Genomic DNA, 22,591 nt, shown 5'->3' with positions numbered 1-22,591 from the left:
GTGAATTGCAGAACGTCAGACTTTGAGAAGAAATTGTGACCGCGCGGCTTAGGGATTTTTTCAAAAAAAGTTGTTCAGACGTCGCGGGCTAATTCTGTTTCCGATGATAAAAACCCATCTGTTTCCACCGAAAAACATTTAAGCGTATCACTTGAAACAGTTTGCCAACATTTTTGAGTGAATTGCAGAACGTCAGATTTTTGCTGAAATTGTGACCGCGCGGCTTAGGGATTTTTTCAAAAACAGTTGTTCTGACGTCGAGGGCTAATTCTGTTCCCGATGATAAAAACCCCTCTGTTTCCACCGAAAAACATTTCAGGAGATCACTTGCAACACTTTGCCAACATTTTTCAGTGAATTGCAGAACGTCAGATTTTGAGAAGAAATTGTGACCGCGCGGCTTAGGGATTTTTTCAAAAAAAGTTGTTCAGACGTCGCGGGCTAATTCTGTTTCCGATGATAAAAACCCATCTGTTTCCACCGAAAAACATTTAAGCGGATCACTTGCAACAGTTTGGCACCATTTTTGAGTGAATTGCAGAACGTCATATTTTTGCTGAAATTGTGACCGCGCGGCTTAGGGATTTTTTCAAAAAAAGTTGTTCAGACGTCGAGGGCTAATTCTGTTTACGATGATAAAAACCCATCTGTTTCCACCGAAAAACATTTCAGGGGATCACTTGCAACAGTTTGCCAACATTTTTGAGTGAATTGCAGAACGTCAGATTTTGAGAAGAAATTGTGACCGCGCGGCTTAGGGATTTTTTCAAAAAAAGTTGTTCAGACGTCGCGGGCTAATTCTGTTTCCGATGATAAAAACCCATCTGTTTCCACCGAAAAACATTTCAGGGGATCACTTGCAAGAGCTTGCCAACATTTTTGAGTGAATAGCAGAACGTCAGATTTTTAGCAAAAATTGTGACCGCGCGGCATAGGGATTTTTTCAAAAAAAGTTTTTCTGACGTCGAGGGCTAATTCTGTTTCCGATGATAAAAACCCATCTGTTTCCACCCAAAAACATTTCAGGGGATCACTTGAAACAGTTTGCCAACATTTTTGAGTGAATTGCAGAACGTCAGATTTTTAGCAAAAATTGTGACCGCGCGGCATAGGGATTTTTTCAAAAAAAGTTTTTCTGACGTCGAGGGCTAATTCTGTTTCCGATGATAAAAACCCATCTGTTTCCACCAAAAAACATTTCAGGGGATCACTTGCAAGAGTTTGCCAACATTTTTGAGTGAATAGCAGAACGTCAGATTTTTAGCAAAAATTGTGACCGCGCGGCTTAGGGATTTTTTCAAAAAAAATTGCTCAGACGTCAAGGGCTAATTCTGTTTCCGATGATAAAAACCCATCTGTTTCCACCGAAAAACATTTCAGGGGATCACTTGCAACAGTTTGGCACCATTTTTGAGTGAATTGAAGAACGTCAGATTTTGAGAAGAAATTGTGACCGCGCGGCTTAGGGATTTTTTCAAAAACAGTTGTCCTGACGTCGAGGGCTAATTCTGTTCCCGATGATAAAAACCCATCTGTTTCCACCGAAAAACGTTTCAGGAGATCACTTGCAACACTTTGCCAACATTTTTCTGTGAATTGCAGAACGTCAGATTTTTGGCAGAAATTGTGACCGCGCGGCTTAGGGATTTTTTCAAAAAAAGTTTTTAAGACGTCGAGGGCTAATTCTGTTTCCCATGATAAAAACCCATCTGTTTCCACCGAAAAACGTTTCAGGAGATTACTTGCAACACTTTGCCAACATTTTTCTGTGAATTGCAGAACGTCAGATTTTTGGCAGAAATTGTGACCGCGCGGCTTAGGGATTTTTTCAAAAACAGTTGTTCTGACGTCGAGGGCTAATTCTGTTCCCGATGATAAAAACCCATCTGTTTCCACCGAAAAACATTTCAGGAGATCACTTGCAACACTTTGCCAACATTTTTCAGTGAATTGCAGAACGTCAGATTTTGAGAAGAAATAGTGACCGCGCGGCTTAGAGATTTTTTCAAAAATAGTTGTTCAGACGTCGAGGGCTAATTCTGTTTCCGATGATAAAAGCCCATCTGTTTCCACCGAAAAACATTTCAGGGGATCACTTGCAACAGTTTGCCAACATTTTTGAGTGAATTGCAGAACGTCAGACTTTGAGAAGAAATTGTGACCGCGCAGCTTAGGGATTTTTTCAAAAAAAAGTTGTTCAGACGTCGCGGGCTAATTCTGTTTCCGATGATAAAAACCCATCTGTTTCCACCGAAAAACATTTAAGCAGATCACTTGAAACAGTTTGCCAACATTTTTGAGTGAATTGCAGAACGTCAGATTTTTGCTGAAATTGTGACCGCGCGGCTTTGGATTTTTTCAAAAAAAGTTTTTAAGACGTCGAGGGCTAATTCTGTTTCCGATGATAAAAACCCATCTGTTTCCACCGAAAAACATTTCAGGGGATCACTTGCAAGAGTTTGCCAACATTTTTGAGTGAATTGCAGAACGTCAGATTTTGAGAAGAAATTGTGACCGCGCGGCTTAGGGATTTTTTCAAAAAAAGTTGTTGAGACGTCGAGGGCTAATTCTGTTTCCGATGATAAAAACCCATCTGTTTCCACCGAAAAACATTTCAGGGGATCACTTGCAACAGTTTGCCAACATTTTTGAGTGAATTGCAGAACGTCAGATTTTTAGCAGAAATTGTGACCGCGCGGCTTAGGGATTTTTTCAAAAAAAGTTGTTCAGACGTCGCGGGCTAATTCTGTTTCCGATGATAAAAACCCATCTGTTTCCACCGAAAAACATTTCAGGGGATCACTTGCAACAGTTTGCCAACATTTTTCTGTGAATTGCAGAACGTCAGATTTTTGGCAGAATTCGTGACCGCGCGGCTTAGGGATTTTTTCAAAAAAAGTTGTTCTGACGTCGAGGGCTAATTCTGTTCCCGATGATAAAAACCCATCTGTTTCCACCGAAAAACATTTCAGGGGATCACTTGCAACAGTTTGCCAACATTTTTGAGTTAATTGCAGAACGTCAGATTTTGAGAAGAAATTGTGACCGCGCGGCTTAGGGATTTTTTCAAAAAAAGTTGTTCAGACGTCGAGGGCTAATTCTGTTTCCGATGATAAAAACCCATCTGTTTCCACCGAAAAACATTTCAGGGGATCACTTGCAACAGTTTGCCAACATTTTTGAGTGAATTGCAGAACGTCAGATTTTGAGAAGAAATTGTGACCGCGCGGCTTAGGGATTTTTTCAAAATGTTGTTCAGACGTCGCGGGCTAATTCTGTTTCCGATGATAAAAACCCATCTGTTTCCACCGAAAAACATTTCAGGGGATCACTTGCAACACTTTGCCAACATTTTTGAGTGAATAGCAGAACGTCAGATTTTTGGCAGAAATTGTGACCGCGCGGCTTAGGGATTTTTTCAAAAAAAGTTTTTAAGACGTCGAGGGCTAATTCTGTTCCCGATGATAAAAACCGATCTGTTTCCACCGAAAAACATTTCAGGAGATCACTTGCAACACTTTGCCAACATTTTTCAGTGAATTGCAGAACGTCAGATTTTGAGAAGAAATTGTGACCGCGCGCCTTAGGGATTTTTTCAAAAAAAGTTGTTCAGACGTCGAGGGCTAATTCTGTTTCCGATGATAAAAACCCATCTGTTTCCACTGAAAAACATTTCAGGGGATCACTTGCAACAGTTTGGCACCATTTTTGAGTGAATTGAAGAACGTCAGATTTTGAGAAGAAATTGTGACCGTGCGGCTTAGGGATTTTTTCAAAAAAAGTTGTTCAGACCTCGAGGGCTAATTCTGTTTCCCATGATAAAAACCCATCTGTTTCCACCGAAAAACATTTCAGGGGATCACTTGCAACAGTTTGCCAACATTTTTGAGTGAATTGCAGAACGTCAGATTTTTAGCAGAAATTGTGACCGCGCGGCTTAGGGATTTTTTCAAAAAAAGTTGTTAAGACGTCGAGGGCTAATTCTGTTTCCGATGATAAAAACCCATCTGTTTCCACTGAAAAACATTTCAGGGGATCACTTGCAACAGTTTGCCAACATTTTTGAGTGAATTGCAGAACGTCAGATTTTGAGAAGAAATTGTGACCGCGCAGCTTAGGGATTTTTTCAAAAAACGTTGTTCAGACCTCGAGGGCTAATTCTGTTTCCGATGATAAAAACCCATCTGTTTCCACCGAAAAACATTTCAGGGGATCACTTGCAACAGTTTGCCAACATTTTTGAGTGAATTGCAGAACTTCAGATTTTTAGCAGAAATTGTGACCGCGCGGCTTAGGGATTTTTTCAAAAAAAGTTGTTCAGACGTCAAGGGCTAATTCTGTTTCCGATGATAAAAACCCATCTGTTTCCACCTAAAAATATTTCAGTGGATGACTTGAAACAGTTTGCCAACATTTTTGAGTGAATTGCAGAACGTCAGATTTTTGGCAGAAATTGTGACCGCGCAGCTTAGGGATTTTTTCCAAAAAATTTGTTCTGACGTCGAGGGCTAATTCTGTTTCCGATGATAAAAACCCATCTGTTTCAACCGAAAAATATTTCAGGGGATCACTTGCAACAGTTTGCCAACATTTTTGAGTTAATTGCAGAACGTCAGATTTTGAGAAGAAATTGTGACCGCGCGGCTTAGGGATTTTTTCAAAAAAAGTTGTTCAGACGTCGAGGGCTAATTCTGTTTCCGATGATAAAAACCCATCTGTTTCCACCGAAAAACATTTCAGGGGATCACTTGCAACAGTTTGCCAACATTTTTGAGTGAATTGCAGAACGTCAGATTTTGAGCAGAAATTGTGACCGCGCGGCTTAGGGATTTTTTCAAAAAAAGTTGTTCAGACGTCAAGGGCTATTTCTGTTCCCGATGATAAAAACCCATCTGTTTCCAACTAAAAATATTTCAGGAGATCACTTGCAACACTTTGCCAACATTTTTCAGTGAATTGCAGAACGTCAGATCTTGGGAAGAAATTGTGACCGCGCGGCTTAGGGATTTTTTCAAAAAAAGTTGTTCAGACGTCGAGGGCTAATTCTGTTTCCGATGATAAAAACCCATCTGTTTCCACCGAAAAACATTTCAGGGGATCACTTGCAACAGTTTGTCAACATTTTTGAGTGAATTGCAGAACGTCAGATTTTGAGAAGAAATTGTGACCGCGCGGCTTAGGGATTTTTTCAAAAAAAGTTGTTCAGACGTCGCGGGCTAATTCTGTTTCCGATGATAAAAACCCATCTGTTTCCACCGAAAAACATTTCAGGGGATCACTTGCAACACTTTTCCAACATTTTTGAGTGAATAGCAGAACGTCAGATTTTTGGCAGAAATTGTGACCGCGCGGCTTAGGGATTTTTTCAAAAAAAGTTTTTAAGACGTCGAGGGCTAATTCTGTTCCCGATGATAAAAACCCATCTGTTTCCACCGAAAAACATTTCGGGGGATCACTTGAAACTGTTTGCCAACATTTTAGAGTGAATTGCAGAACGTCAGATTTTTGCTGAAATTGTGACCGCGCGGCTTAGGGATTTTTTCAAAAAAAAGTTTTTAAGACGGCGAGGGCTAATTCTGTTCCCGATGATAAAAACCCATCTGTTTCCACTGAAAAACATTTCAGGAGATCACTTGCAACACTTTGCCAACATTTTTCAGTGAATTGCAGAACGTCAGATTTTTAGCAGAAATTGTGACCGCGCGGCTTAGGGATTTTTTCAAAAAAAGTTGTTCAGACGTCAAGGGCTAATTCTGTTTCCGATGATAAAAACCCATCTGTTTCCACCTAAAAATATTTCAGTGGATGACTTGCAACACTTTGCCAACATTTTTCAGTGAATTGCAGAACGTCAGATCTTGGGAAGAAATTGTGACCGCGCGGCTTAGGGATTTTTTCAAAAAAAGTTGTTCAGACGTCGAGGGCTAATTCTGTTTCCGATGATAAAAACCCATCTGTTTCCACCAAAAAACATTTCAGGGGATCACTTGCAACAGTTTGCCAACATTTTTGAGTGAATTGCAGAACGTCAGATTTTGAGAAGAAATTGTGACCGCGCGGCTTAGGGATTTTTTCAAAAAAAGTTGTTCAGACGTCAAGGGCTAATTCTGTTTCCCATGATAAAAACCCATCTGTTTCCACCGAAAAAATTTCAGGGGATCACTTGCAACACTTTGCCAACATTTTTGAGTGAATTGCAGAACGTCAGATTTTTGGCAGAAATTGTGACCGCGCGGCTTAGGGATTTTTTCAAAAAAAGTTGTTCAGACGTCGAGGGCTAATTCTGTTTCCGATGATAAAAACCCATCTGTTTCCACCGAAAAACATTTCAGGGGATCACTTGCAACACTTTGCCAACATTTTTGAGTGAATAGCAGAACGTCAGATTTTTGGCAGAAATTGTGACCGCGCGGCTTAGGGATTTTTTCAAAAAAAGTTTTTAAGACGTCGAGGGCTAATTCTGTTCCCGATGATAAAAACCGATCTGTTTCCACCGAAAAACATTTCAGGGGATCACTTGCAACAGTTTGCCAACATTTTTGAGTGAATTGCAGAACGTCAGATTTTTAGCAGAAATTGTGACCGCGCGGCTTAGGGATTTTTTCAAAAAAAGTTGTTCAGACGTCGAGGGCTAATTCTGTTTCCGATGATAAAAACCCATCTGTTTCCACCGAAAAACATTTCAGGGGATCACTTGCAACACTTTGCCAACATTTTTGAGTGAATTGCAGAACGTCAGATTTTTGGCAGAAATTGTGACCGCGCGGCTTAGGGATTTTTTCAAAAAAAGTTTTTAAGACGTCGAGGGCTAATTCTGTTCCCGATGATAAAAACCAATCTGTTTCCACCGAAAAACATTTCAGGAGATCACTTGCAACAGTTTGCCAACATTTTTGAGTGAATTGCAGAACATCAGATTTTGAGAAGAAATTGTGACCGCGCGCCTTAGGGATTTTTTCAAAAAAAGTTGTTCAGACGTCGAGGGCTAATTCTGTTTCCGATGATAAAAACCCATCTGTTTCCACCGAAAAACATTTCAGGGGATCACTTGCAACAGTTTGCCAACATTTTTGAGTGAATTGCAGAACGTCAGATTTTTAGCAGAAATTGTGACCGCGCGGCTTAGGGATTTTTTCAAAAAAAGTTGTTCAGACGTCAAGGGCTAATTCTGTTTCCGATGATAAAAACCCATCTGTTTCCACCTAAAAATATTTCAGTGGATGACTTGAAACAGTTTGCCAACATTTTTGAGTGAATTGCAGAACGTCAGATTTTTGGCAGAAATTGTGACCGCGCAGCTTAGGGATTTTTTCCAAAAAATTTGTTCTGACGTCGAGGGCTAATTCTGTTTCCGATGATAAAAACCCATCTGTTTCAACCGAAAAATATTTCAGGGGATCACTTGCAACAGTTTGCCAACATTTTTGAGTTAATTGCAGAACGTCAGATTTTGAGAAGAAATTGTGACCGCGCGGCTTAGGGATTTTTTCAAAAAAAGTTGTTCAGACGTCGAGGGCTAATTCTGTTTCCGATGATAAAAACCCATCTGTTTCCACCGAAAAACATTTCAGGGGATCACTTGCAACAGTTTGCCAACATTTTTGAGTGAATTGCAGAACGTCAGATTTTGAGCAGAAATTGTGACCGCGCGGCTTAGGGATTTTTTCAAAAAAAGTTGTTCAGACGTCAAGGGCTATTTCTGTTCCCGATGATAAAAACCCATCTGTTTCCAACTAAAAATATTTCAGGAGATCACTTGCAACACTTTGCCAACATTTTTCAGTGAATTGCAGAACGTCAGATCTTGGGAAGAAATTGTGACCGCGCGGCTTAGGGATTTTTTCAAAAAAAGTTGTTCAGACGTCGAGGGCTAATTCTGTTTCCGATGATAAAAACCCATCTGTTTCCACCGAAAAACATTTCAGGGGATCACTTGCAACAGTTTGTCAACATTTTTGAGTGAATTGCAGAACGTCAGATTTTGAGAAGAAATTGTGACCGCGCGGCTTAGGGATTTTTTCAAAAAAAGTTGTTCAGACGTCGCGGGCTAATTCTGTTTCCGATGATAAAAACCCATCTGTTTCCACCGAAAAACATTTCAGGGGATCACTTGCAACACTTTTCCAACATTTTTGAGTGAATAGCAGAACGTCAGATTTTTGGCAGAAATTGTGACCGCGCGGCTTAGGGATTTTTTCAAAAAAAGTTTTTAAGACGTCGAGGGCTAATTCTGTTCCCGATGATAAAAACCCATCTGTTTCCACCGAAAAACATTTCGGGGGATCACTTGAAACTGTTTGCCAACATTTTAGAGTGAATTGCAGAACGTCAGATTTTTGCTGAAATTGTGACCGCGCGGCTTAGGGATTTTTTCAAAAAAAAGTTTTTAAGACGGCGAGGGCTAATTCTGTTCCCGATGATAAAAACCCATCTGTTTCCACCGAAAAACATTTCTGGGGATCACTTGCAACAGTTTGCCAACATTTTTGAGTGAATTGCAGAACTTCAGATTTTTAGCAGAAATTGTGACCGCGCGGCTTAGGGATTTTTTCAAAAAAAGTTGTTCAGACGTCAAGGGCTAATTCTGTTTCCGATGATAAAAACCCATCTGTTTCCACCTAAAAATATTTCAGTGGATGACTTGCAACACTTTGCCAACATTTTTCAGTGAATTGCAGAACGTCAGATCTTGGGAAGAAATTGTGACCGCGCGGCTTAGGGATTTTTTCAAAAAAAGTTGTTCAGACGTCGAGGGCTAATTCTGTTTCCGATGATAAAAACCCATCTGTTTCCACCAAAAAACATTTCAGGGGATCACTTGCAACAGTTTGCCAACATTTTTGAGTGAATTGCAGAACGTCAGATTTTGAGAAGAAATTGTGACCGCGCGGCTTAGGGATTTTTTCAAAAAAAGTTGTTCAGACGTCAAGGGCTAATTCTGTTTCCCATGATAAAAACCCATCTGTTTCCACCGAAAAAATTTCAGGGGATCACTTGCAACACTTTGCCAACATTTTTGAGTGAATTGCAGAACGTCAGATTTTTGGCAGAAATTGTGACCGCGCGGCTTAGGGATTTTTTCAAAAAAAGTTGTTCAGACGTCGAGGGCTAATTCTGTTTCCGATGATAAAAACCCATCTGTTTCCACCGAAAAACATTTCAGGGGATCACTTGCAACAGTTTGCCAACATTTTTGAGTGAATTGCAGAACGTCAGATTTTGAGAAGAAATTGTGACCGCGCGGCCTAGGGATTTTTTCAAAAAAAGTTGTTCAGACGTCGCGGGCTAATTCTGTTTCCGATGATAAAAACCCATCTGTTTCCACCGAAAAACATTTCAGGGGATCACTTGCAACACTTTGCCAACATTTTTGAGTGAATAGCAGAACGTCAGATTTTTGGCAGAAATTGTGACCGCGCGGCTTAGGGATTTTTTCAAAAAAAGTTTTTAAGACGTCGAGGGCTAATTCTGTTCCCGATGATAAAAACCGATCTGTTTCCACCGAAAAACATTTCAGGGGATCACTTGCAACAGTTTGCCAACATTTTTGAGTGAATTGCAGAACGTCAGATTTTTAGCAGAAATTGTGACCGCGCGGCTTAGGGATTTTTTCAAAAAAAGTTGTTCAGACGTCGAGGGCTAATTCTGTTTCCGATGATAAAAACCCATCTGTTTCCACCGAAAAACATTTCAGGGGATCACTTGCAACACTTTGCCAACATTTTTGAGTGAATTGCAGAACGTCAGATTTTTGGCAGAAATTGTGACCGCGCGGCTTAGGGATTTTTTCAAAAAAAGTTTTTAAGACGTCGAGGGCTAATTCTGTTCCCGATGATAAAAACCAATCTGTTTCCACCGAAAAACATTTCAGGAGATCACTTGCAACAGTTTGCCAACATTTTTGAGTGAATTGCAGAACATCAGATTTTGAGAAGAAATTGTGACCGCGCGCCTTAGGGATTTTTTCAAAAAAAGTTGTTCAGACGTCGAGGGCTAATTCTGTTTCCGATGATAAAAACCCATCTGTTTCCACCGAAAAACATTTCAGGGGATCACTTGCAACAGTTTGCCAACATTTTTGAGTGAATTGCAGAACGTCAGATTTTGAGAAGAAATTGTGACCGCGCGGTTTAGGGATTTTTTCAATAAAAGTTGTTCAGACTTCGCGGGCTAATTCTGTTTCCGATGTTAAAAACCCATCTGTTTCCACCAAAAAACATTTCAGCGGATCACTTGAAACAGTTTGCCAACATTTTTGAGTGAATTGCAGAACGTCAGATTTTTGCTGAAATTGTGACCGCGCGGCTTATGGATTTTTTCAAAAAAAGTTGTTAAGACGTCGAGGGCTGATTCTGTTTCCGATGATAAAAACCCATCTGTTTCCACCGAAAAAAAATTTCAGGGGATCACTTGAAACTGTTTGCCAACATTTTTGAGTGAATTGCAGAACGTCAGATTTTTGCTGAAATTGTGACCGCGCGGCTTAGGGATTTTTTCAAAAAAAGTTGTTCAGACGTCAAGGGCTAATTCTGTTTTCGATGATAAAAACCCATCTGTTTCCACCGAAAAACATTTCAGGGGATTGTTTGCAACAGTTTGGCACCATTTTTGAGTGAATTGCAGAACGTCAGATTTTTGGCAGAAATTGTGACCGCGCGGCTTAGGCATTTTTTCAAAAAAAGTTTTTAAGACGTCGAGGGCTAATTCTGTTCCCGATGATAAAAACCAATCTGTTTCCACCGAAAAACATTTCAGGAGATCACTTGCAACACTTTGCCAACATTTTTCAGTGAATTGCAGAACGTCAGATTTTGAGAAGAAATTGTGACCGCGCGGTTTAGGGATTTTTTCAAAAAAAGTTCTTCAGAAGTCGAGGGCTAATTTTGTTTCCAATGATAAAAACCCATCTGTTTCCACCGAAAAACATTTCGGGGGATCACTTGAAACTGTTTGCCAACATTTTAGAGTGAATTGCAGAACGTCAGATTTTTGCTGAAATTGTGACCGCGCGGCTTAGGGATTTTTTCAAAAAAAAGTTGTTCAGACGTCGAGGGCTAATTCTATTCCCGATGATAAAAACCCATCTGTTTCCACCGAAAAACATTTCAGGGGATCACTTGCAACAGTTTGCCAACATTTTTGAGTGAATTGCAGAACGTCAGATTTTTAGCAGAAATTGTGACCGCGCGGCTTAGGGATTTTTCAAAAAAAAGTTTTTAAGACGGCGAGGGCTAATTCTGTTCCCGATGATAAAAACCCATCTGTTTTCACTGAAAAACATTTCAGGAGATCACTTGCAACACTTTGCCAACATTTTTCAGTGAATTGCAGAACGTCAGATTTTGAGAAGAAATGGTGACCGCGCGGCTTAGGGATTTTTTTAAAAAAAAGTTGTTCAGACGTCGAGGGCTAATTCTGTTTCCGATGATAAAAACCCATCTGTTTCCACCGAAAAACATTTCTGGGGATCACTTGCAACAGTTTGCCAACATTTTTGAGTGAATTGCAGAACGTCAGATTTTGAGCAGAAATTGTGACCGCGCGGCTTAGGGATTTTTTCAAAAAAAGTTGTTCAGACGTCAAGGGCTATTTCTGTTCCCGATGATAAAAACCCATCTGTTTCCAACTAAAAATATTTCAGGAGATCACTTGCAACACTTTGCCAACATTTTTCAGTGAATTGCAGAACGTCAGATCTTGGGAAGAAATTGTGACCGCGCGGCTTAGGGATTTTTTCAAAAAAAGTTGTTCAGACGTCGAGGGCTAATTCTGTTTCCGATGATAAAAACCCATCTGTTTCCACCGAAAAACATTTCAGGGGATCACTTGCAACAGTTTGTCAACATTTTTGAGTGAATTGCAGAACGTCAGATTTTGAGAAGAAATTGTGACCGCGCGGCTTAGGGATTTTTTCAAAAAAAGTTGTTCAGACGTCGCGGGCTAATTCTGTTTCCGATGATAAAAACCCATCTGTTTCCACCGAAAAACATTTCAGGGGATCACTTGCAACACTTTTCCAACATTTTTGAGTGAATAGCAGAACGTCAGATTTTTGGCAGAAATTGTGACCGCGCGGCTTAGGGATTTTTTCAAAAAAAGTTTTTAAGACGTCGAGGGCTAATTCTGTTCCCGATGATAAAAACCGATCTGTTTCCACCGAAAAACATTTCAGGAGATCACTTGCAACACTTTGCCAACATTTTTCAGTGAATTGCAGAACGTCAGATTTTGAGAAGAAATTGTGACCGCGCGGCTTAGGGATTTTTTCAAAAAAAGTTGTTCAGACGTCAAGGGCTAATTCTGTTTCCGATGATAAAAACCCATCTGTTTCCACCTAAAAATATTTCAGGGGATCACTTGCAACAGTTTGCCAACATTTTTGAGTGAATTGCAGAACGTCAGATTTTTAGCAGAAATTGTGACCGCGCGGCTTAGGGATTTTTTCAAAAAAAGTTGTTAAGACGTCGAGGGCTAATTCTGTTTCCGATGATAAAAACCCATCTGTTTCCACTGAAAAACATTTCAGGGGATCACTTGCAACAGTTTGCCAACATTTTTGAGTGAATTGCAGAACGTCAGATTTTGAGAAGAAATTGTGACCGCGCAGCTTAGGGATTTTTTCAAAAAACGTTGTTCAGACCTCGAGGGCTAATTCTGTTTCCGATGATAAAAACCCATCTGTTTCCACCGAAAAACATTTCAGGGGATCACTTGCAACAGTTTGCCAACATTTTTGAGTGAATTGCAGAAATTCAGATTTTTAGCAGAAATTGTGACCGCGCGGCTTAGGGATTTTTTCAAAAAAAGTTGTTCAGACGTCAAGGGCTAATTCTGTTTCCGATGATAAAAACCCATCTGTTTCCACCTAAAAATATTTCAGTGGATGACTTGCAACACTTTGCCAACATTTTTCAGTGAATTGCAGAACGTCAGATCTTGGGAAGAAATTGTGACCGCGCGGCTTAGGGATTTTTTCAAAAAAAGTTGTTCAGACGTCGAGGGCTAATTCTGTTTCCGATGATAAAAACCCATCTGTTTCCACCGAAAAACATTTCAGGGGATCACTTGCAACAGTTTGCCAACATTTTTGAGTGAATTGCAGAACGTCAGATTTTGAGAAGAAATTGTGACCGCGCGGCTTAGGGATTTTTTCAAAAAAAGTTGTTCAGACGTCAAGGGCTAATTCTGTTTCCCATGATAAAAACCCATCTGTTTCCACCGAAAAAATTTCAGGGGATCACTTGCAACACTTTGCCAACATTTTTGAGTGAATTGCAGAACGTCAGATTTTTGGCAGAAATTGTGACCGCGCGGCTTAGGGATTTTTTCAAAAAAAGTTGTTCAGACGTCGAGGGCTAATTCTGTTTCCGATGATAAAAACCCATCTGTTTCCACCGAAAAACATTTCAGGGGATCACTTGCAACAGTTTGCCAACATTTTTGAGTGAATTGCAGAACGTCAGATTTTGAGAAGAAATTGTGACCGCGCGGCCTAGGGATTTTTTCAAAAAAAGTTGTTCAGACGTCGCGGGCTAATTCTGTTTCCGATGATAAAAACCCATCTGTTTCCACCGAAAAACATTTCAGGGGATCACTTGCAACACTTTGCCAACATTTTTGAGTGAATAGCAGAACGTCAGATTTTTGGCAGAAATTGTGACCGCGCGGCTTAGGGATTTTTTCAAAAAAAGTTTTTAAGACGTCGAGGGCTAATTCTGTTCCCGATGATAAAAACCGATCTGTTTCCACCGAAAAACATTTCAGGGGATCACTTGCAACAGTTTGCCAACATTTTTGAGTGAATTGCAGAACGTCAGATTTTTAGCAGAAATTGTGACCGCGCGGCTTAGGGATTTTTTCAAAAAAAGTTGTTCAGACGTCGAGGGCTAATTCTGTTTCCGATGATAAAAACCCATCTGTTTCCACCGAAAAACATTTCAGGGGATCACTTGCAACACTTTGCCAACATTTTTGAGTGAATTGCAGAACGTCAGATTTTTGGCAGAAATTGTGACCGCGCGGCTTAGGGATTTTTTCAAAAAAAGTTTTTAAGACGTCGAGGGCTAATTCTGTTCCCGATGATAAAAACCAATCTGTTTCCACCGAAAAACATTTCAGGAGATCACTTGCAACAGTTTGCCAACATTTTTGAGTGAATTGCAGAACATCAGATTTTGAGAAGAAATTGTGACCGCGCGCCTTAGGGATTTTTTCAAAAAAAGTTGTTCAGACGTCGAGGGCTAATTCTGTTTCCGATGATAAAAACCCATCTGTTTCCACCGAAAAACATTTCAGGGGATCACTTGCAACAGTTTGCCAACATTTTTGAGTGAATTGCAGAACGTCAGATTTTGAGAAGAAATTGTGACCGCGCGGTTTAGGGATTTTTTCAATAAAAGTTGTTCAGACTTCGCGGGCTGATTCTGTTTCCGATGATAAAAACCCATCTGTTTCCACCAAAAAACATTTCAGCGGATCACTTGAAACAGTTTGCCAACATTTTTGAGTGAATTGCAGAACGTCAGATTTTTGCTGAAATTGTGACCGCGCGGCTTATGGATTTTTTCAAAAAAAGTTGTTAAGACGTCGAGGGCTGATTCTGTTTCCGATGATAAAAACCCATCTGTTTCCACCGAAAAAAAATTTCAGGGGATCACTTGAAACTGTTTGCCAACATTTTTGAGTGAATTGCAGAACGTCAGATTTTTGCTGAAATTGTGACCGCGCGGCTTAGGGATTTTTTCAAAAAAAGTTGTTCAGACGTCAAGGGCTAATTCTGTTTTCGATGATAAAAACCCATCTGTTTCCACCGAAAAACATTTCAGGGGATTGTTTGCAACAGTTTGGCACCATTTTTGAGTGAATTGCAGAACGTCAGATTTTTGGCAGAAATTGTGACCGCGCGGCTTAGGCATTTTTTCAAAAAAAGTTTTTAAGACGTCGAGGGCTAATTCTGTTTCCGATGATAAAAACCCATCTGTTTCCACCGAAAAACATTTCAGGGGATCACTTGCAACAGTTTGCCAACATTTTTGAGTGAATTGCAGAAATTCAGATTTTTAGCAGAAATTGTGACCGCGCGGCTTAGGGATTTTTTCAAAAAAAGTTGTTCAGACGTCAAGGGCTAATTCTGTTTCCGATGATAAAAACCCATCTGTTTCCACCTAAAAATATTTCAGTGGATGACTTGCAACACTTTGCCAACATTTTTCAGTGAATTGCAGAACGTCAGATCTTGGGAAGAAATTGTGACCGCGCGGCTTAGGGATTTTTTCAAAAAAAGTTGTTCAGACGTCGAGGGCTAATTCTGTTTCCGATGATAAAAACCCATCTGTTTCCACCGAAAAACATTTCAGGGGATCACTTGCAACAGTTTGCCAACATTTTTGAGTGAATTGCAGAACGTCAGATTTTGAGAAGAAATTGTGACCGCGCGGCTTAGGGATTTTTTCAAAAAAAGTTGTTCAGACGTCAAGGGCTAATTCTGTTTCCCATGATAAAAACCCATCTGTTTCCACCGAAAAAATTTCAGGGGATCACTTGCAACACTTTGCCAACATTTTTGAGTGAATTGCAGAACGTCAGATTTTTGGCAGAAATTGTGACCGCGCGGCTTAGGGATTTTTTCAAAAAAAGTTGTTCAGACGTCGAGGGCTAATTCTGTTTCCGATGATAAAAACCCATCTGTTTCCACCGAAAAACATTTCAGGGGATCACTTGCAACAGTTTGCCAACATTTTTGAGTGAATTGCAGAACGTCAGATTTTGAGAAGAAATTGTGACCGCGCGGCCTAGGGATTTTTTCAAAAAAAGTTGTTCAGACGTCGCGGGCTAATTCTGTTTCCGATGATAAAAACCCATCTGTTTCCACCGAAAAACATTTCAGGGGATCACTTGCAACACTTTGCCAACATTTTTGAGTGAATAGCAGAACGTCAGATTTTTGGCAGAAATTGTGACCGCGCGGCTTAGGGATTTTTTCAAAAAAAGTTTTTAAGACGTCGAGGGCTAATTCTGTTCCCGATGATAAAAACCGATCTGTTTCCACCGAAAAACATTTCAGGGGATCACTTGCAACAGTTTGCCAACATTTTTGAGTGAATTGCAGAACGTCAGATTTTTAGCAGAAATTGTGACCGCGCGGCTTAGGGATTTTTTCAAAAAAAGTTGTTCAGACGTCGAGGGCTAATTCTGTTTCCGATGATAAAAACCCATCTGTTTCCACCGAAAAACATTTCAGGGGATCACTTGCAACACTTTGCCAACATTTTTGAGTGAATTGCAGAACGTCAGATTTTTGGCAGAAATTGTGACCGCGCGGCTTAGGGATTTTTTCAAAAAAAGTTTTTAAGACGTCGAGGGCTAATTCTGTTCCCGATGATAAAAACCAATCTGTTTCCACCGAAAAACATTTCAGGAGATCACTTGCAACAGTTTGCCAACATTTTTGAGTGAATTGCAGAACATCAGATTTTGAGAAGAAATTGTGACCGCGCGCCTTAGGGATTTTTTCAAAAAAAGTTGTTCAGACGTCGAGGGCTAATTCTGTTTCCGATGATAAAAACCCATCTGTTTCCACCGAAAAACATTTCAGGGGATCACTTGCAACAGTTTGCCAACATTTTTGAGTGAATTGCAGAACGTCAGATTTTGAGAAGAAATTGTGACCGCGCGGTTTAGGGATTTTTTCAATAAAAGTTGTTCAGACTTCGCGGGCTGATTCTGTTTCCGATGATAAAAACCCATCTGTTTCCACCAAAAAACATTTCAGCGGATCACTTGAAACAGTTTGCCAACATTTTTGAGTGAATTGCAGAACGTCAGATTTTTGCTGAAATTGTGACCGCGCGGCTTATGGATTTTTTCAAAAAAAGTTGTTAAGACGTCGAGGGCTGATTCTGTTTCCGATGATAAAAACCCATCTGTTTCCACCGAAAAAAAATTTCAGGGGATCACTTGAAACTGTTTGCCAACATTTTTGAGTGAATTGCAGAACGTCAGATTTTTGCTGAAATTGTGACCGCGCGGCTTAGGGATTTTTTCAAAAAAAGTTGTTCAGACGTCAAGGGCTAATTCTGTTTTCGATGATAAAAACCCATCTGTTTCCACCGAAAAACATTTCAGGGGATTGTTTGCAACAGTTTGGCACCATTTTTGAGTGAATTGCAGAACGTCAGATTTTTGGCAGAAATTGTGACCGCGCGGCTTAGGCATTTTTTCAAAAAAAGTTTTTAAGACGTCGAGGGCTAATTCTGTTCCCGATGATAAAAACCAATCTGTTTCCACCGAAAAACATTTCAGGAGATCACTTGCAACACTTTGCCAACATTTTTCAGTGAATTGCAGAACGTCAGATTTTGAGAAGAAATTGTGACCGCGCGGTTTAGGGATTTTTTCAAAAAAAGTTCTTCAGAAGTCGAGGGCTAATTTTGTTTCCAATGATAAAAACCCATCTGTTTCCACCGAAAAACATTTCGGGGGATCACTTGAAACTGTTTGCCAACATTTTAGAGTGAATTGCAGAACGTCAGATTTTTGCTGAAATTGTGACCGCGCGGCTTAGGGATTTTTTCAAAAAAAAGTTGTTCAGACGTCGAGGGCTAATTCTGTTCCCGATGATAAAAACCCATCTGTTTCCACCGAAAAACATTTCAGGGGATCACTTGCAACAGTTTGCCAACATTTTTCAGTGAATTGCAGAACGTCAGATCTTGGGAAGAAATTGTGACCGCGCGGCTTAGGGATTTTTTCAAAAAAAGTTGTTCAGACGTCGAGGGCTAATTCTGTTTCCGATGATAAAAACCCATCTGTTTCCACCGAAAAACATTTCAGGGGATCACTTGCAACACTTTGCCAACATTTTTCAGTGAATTGCAGAACGTCAGATTTTGAGAAGAAATTGTGACCGCGCGGCTTAGGGATTTTTTCAAAAAAAGTTGTTCAGACGTCAAGGGCTAATTCTGTTTCCGATGATAAAAACCCATCTGTTTCCACCTAAAAATATTTCAGGGGATCACTTGCAACAGTTTGCCAACATTTTTGAGTGAATTGCAGAACGTCAGATTTTTAGCAGAAATTGTGACCGCGCGGCTTAGGGATTTTTTCAAAAAAAGTTGTTAAGACGTCGAGGGCTAATTCTGTTCCCGATGATAAAAACCCATCTGTTTCCACTGAAAAACATTTCAGGGGATCACTTGCAACAGTTTGCCAACATTTTTGAGTGAATTGCAGAACGTCAGATTTTGAGAAGAAATTGTGACCGCGCAGCTTAGGGATTTTTTCAAAAAACGTTGTTCAGACCTCGAGGGCTAATTCTGTTTCCGATGATAAAAACCCATCTGTTTCCACCGAAAAACATTTCAGGGGATCACTTGCAACAGTTTGCCAACATTTTTGAGTGAATTGCAGAACTTCAGATTTTTAGCAGAAATTGTGACCGCGCGGCTTAGGGATTTTTTCAAAAAAAGTTGTTCAGACGTCAAGGGCTAATTCTGTTTCCGATGATAAAAACCCATCTGTTTCCACCTAAAAATATTTCAGTGGATGACTTGCAACACTTTGCCAACATTTTTCAGTGAATTGCAGAACGTCAGATCTTGGGAAGAAATTGTGACCGCGCGGCTTAGGGATTTTTTCAAAAAAAGTAGTTCAGACGTCAAGGGCTAATTCTGTTTTCGATGATAAAAACCCATCTGTTTCCACCGAAAAACATTTCAGGGGATTGTTTGCAACAGTTTGGCACCATTTTTGAGTGAATTGCAGAACGTCAGATTTTTAGCAGAAATTGTGACCGCGCGGCTTAGGGATTTTTTCAAAAAAAAGTTGTTCAGACGTCGAGGGCTAATTCTGTTTCCGATGATAAAAACCCATCTGTTTCCACCGAAAAACATTTCAGGGGATCACTTGCAACACTTTGCCAACATTTTTGAGTGAATTGCAGAACGTCAGATTTTTGGCAGAAATTGTGACCGCGCGGCTTAGGGATTTTTTCAAAAAAAGTTTTTAAGACGTCGAGGGCTAATTCTGTTCCCGATGATAAAAACCAATCTGTTTCCACCGAAAAACATTTCAGGAGATCACTTGCAACACTTTGCCAACATTTTTCAGTGAATTGCAGAACGTCAGATTTTGAGAAGAAATTGTGACCGCGCGGTTTAGGGATTTTTTCAAAAAAAGTTCTTCAGAAGTCGAGGGCTAATTTTGTTTCCAATGATAAAAACCCATCTGTTTCCACCGAAAAACATTTCGGGGGATCACTTGAAACTGTTTGCCAACATTTTAGAGTGAATTGCAGAACGTCAGATTTTTGCTGAAATTGTGACCGCGCGGCTTAGGGATTTTTTCAAAAAAAAGTTGTTCAGACGTCGAGGGCTAATTCTGTTCCCGATGATAAAAACCCATCTGTTTCCACCGAAAAACATTTCAGGGGATCACTTGCAACAGTTTGCCAACATTTTTCAGTGAATTGCAGAACGTCAGATCTTGGGAAGAAATTGTGACCGCGCGGCTTAGGGATTTTTTCAAAAAAAGTTGTTCAGACGTCAAGGGCTAATTCTGTTTCCGATGATAAAAACCCATCTGTTTCCACCGAAAAACATTTCAGGGGATCACTTGCAACAGTTTGCCAACATTTTTGAGTGAATTGCAGAACGTCAGATTTTGAGAAGAAATTGTGACCGCGCGGCTTAGGGATTTTTTCAAAAAAAGTTGTTCAGACGTCGAGGGCTAATTCTGTTTCCGATGATAAAAACCCATCTGTTTCCACCGAAAAACATTTCAGGGGATCACTTGCAACAGTTTGCCAACATTTTTGAGTGAATTGCAGAACGTCAGATTTTGAGCAGAAATTGTGACCGCGCGGCTTAGGGATTTTTTCAAAAAAAGTTGTTCAGACGTCAAGGGCTATTTCTGTTCCCGATGATAAAAACCCATCTGTTTCCAACTAAAAATATTTCAGGAGATCACTTGCAACACTTTGCCAACATTTTTCAGTGAATTGCAGAACGTCAGATCTTGGGAAGAAATTGTGACCGCGCGGCTTAGGGTTTTTTTTAAAAAAAGTTGTTCAGACGTCGAGGGCTAATTCTGTTTCCGATGATAAAAACCCATCTGTTTCCACCGAAAAACATTTCAGGGGATCACTTGCAACAGTTTGTCAACATTTTTGAGTGAATTGCAGAACGTCAGATTTTGAGAAGAAATTGTGACCGCGCGGCTTAGGGATTTTTTCAAAAAAAGTTGTTCAGACGTCGCGGGCTAATTCTGTTTCCGATGATAAAAACCCATCTGTTTCCACCGAAAAACATTTCAGGGGATCACTTGCAACACTTTTCCAACATTTTTGAGTGAATAGCAGAACGTCAGATTTTTGGCAGAAATTGTGACCGCGCGGCTTAGGGATTTTTTCAAAAAAAGTTGTTCAGACGTCAAGGGCTATTTCTGTTCCCGATGATAAAAACCCATCTGTTTCCAACTAAAAATATTTCAGGAGATCACTTGCAACACTTTGCCAACATTTTTCAGTGAATTGCAGAACGTCAGATCTTGGGAAGAAATTGTGACCGCGCGGCTTAGGGTTTTTTTTAAAAAAAGTTGTTCAGACGTCGAGGGCTAATTCTGTTTCCGATGATAAAAACCCATCTGTTTCCACCGAAAAACATTTCAGGGGATCACTTGCAACACTTTTCCAACATTTTTGAGTGAATAGCAGAACGTCAGATTTTTGGCAGAAATTGTGACCGCGCGGCTTAGGGATTTTTTCAAAAAAAGTTTTTAAGACGTCGAGGGCTAATTCTGTTCCCGATGATAAAAACCGATCTGTTTCCACCGAAAAACATTTCAGGAGATCACTTGCAACACTTTGCCAACATTTTTCAGTGAATTGCAGAACGTCAGATTTTGAGAAGAAATTGTGACCGCGCGGCTTAGGGATTTTTTCAAAAAAAGTTGTTCAGACGTCAAGGGCTAATTCTGTTTCCGATGATAAAAACCCATCTGTTTCCACCTAAAAATATTTCAGGGGATCACTTGCAACAGTTTGCCAACATTTTTGAGTGAATTGCAGAACGTCAGATTTTTAGCAGAAATTGTGACCGCGCGGCTTAGGGATTTTTTCAAAAAAAGTTGTTAAGACGTCGAGGGCTAATTCTGTTCCCGATGATAAAAACCCATCTGTTTCCACTGAAAAACATTTCAGGGGATCACTTGCAACAGTTTGCCAACATTTTTGAGTGAATTGCAGAACGTCAGATTTTGAGAAGAAATTGTGACCGCGTAGCTTAGGGATTTTTTCAAAAAACGTTGTTCAGACCTCGAGGGCTAATTCTGTTTCCGATGATAAAAACCCATCTGTTTCCACCGAAAAACATTTCAGGGGATCACTTGCAACAGTTTGCCAACATTTTTGAGTGAATTGCAGAACTTCAGATTTTTAGCAGAAATTGTGACCGCGCGGCTTAGGGATTTTTTCAAAAAAAGTTGTTCAGACGTCAAGGGCTAATTCTGTTTCCGATGATAAAAACCCATCTGTTTCCACCTAAAAATATTTCAGTGGATGACTTGCAACACTTTGCCAACATTTTTCAGTGAATTGCAGAACGTCAGATCTTGGGAAGAAATTGTGACCGCGCGGCTTAGGGATTTTTTCAAAAAAAGTTGTTCAGACGTCGAGGGCTAATTCTGTTTCCGATGATAAAAACCCATCTGTTTCCACCGAAAAACATTTCAGGGGATCACTTGCAACAGTTTGCCAACATTTTTGAGTGAATTGCAGAACGTCAGATTTTGAGAAGAAATTGTGACCGCGCGGCTTAGGGATTTTTTCAAAAAACGTTGTTCAGACCTCGAGGGCTAATTCTGTTTCCCATGATAAAAACCCATCTGTTTCCACCGAAAAAATTTCAGGGGATCACTTGCAACACTTTGCCAACATTTTTGAGTGAATTGCAGAACGTCAGATTTTTGGCAGAAATTGTGACCGCGCGGCTTAGGGATTTTTTCAAAAAAAGTTGTTCTGACGTCGAGGGCTAATTCTGTTTCCGATGATAAAAACCCATCTGTTTCCACCGAAAAACATTTCAGGGGATCACTTGCAACAGTTTGCCAACATTTTTGAGTGAATTGCAGAACGTCAGATTTTGAGAAGAAATTGTGACCGCGCGGCTTAGGGATTTTTTCAAAAAAAGTTGTTCAGACGTCGAGGGCTAATTCTGTTTCCGATGATAAAAACCCATCTGTTTCCACCGAAAAACATTTCAGGGGATCACTTGCAACAGTTTGCCAACATTTTTGAGTGAATTGCAGAACGTCAGATTTTGAGCAGAAATTGTGACCGCGCGGCTTAGGGATTTTTTCAAAAAAAGTTGTTCAGACGTCAAGGGCTATTTCTGTTCCCGATGATAAAAACCCATCTGTTTCCAACTAAAAATATTTCAGGAGATCACTTGCAACACTTTGCCAACATTTTTCAGTGAATTGCAGAACGTCAGATCTTGGGAAGAAATTGTGACCGCGCGGCTTAGGGTTTTTTTTAAAAAAAGTTGTTCAGACGTCGAGGGCTAATTCTGTTTCCGATGATAAAAACCCATCTGTT

Source organism: Podarcis vaucheri (genome assembly GCF_965113315.1).
Source record: "Podarcis vaucheri genome assembly, chromosome: 2".
NCBI lineage: Eukaryota > Metazoa > Chordata > Lepidosauria > Squamata > Lacertidae > Podarcis > Podarcis vaucheri.
This window is presented reverse-complemented; position numbering follows the sequence as displayed.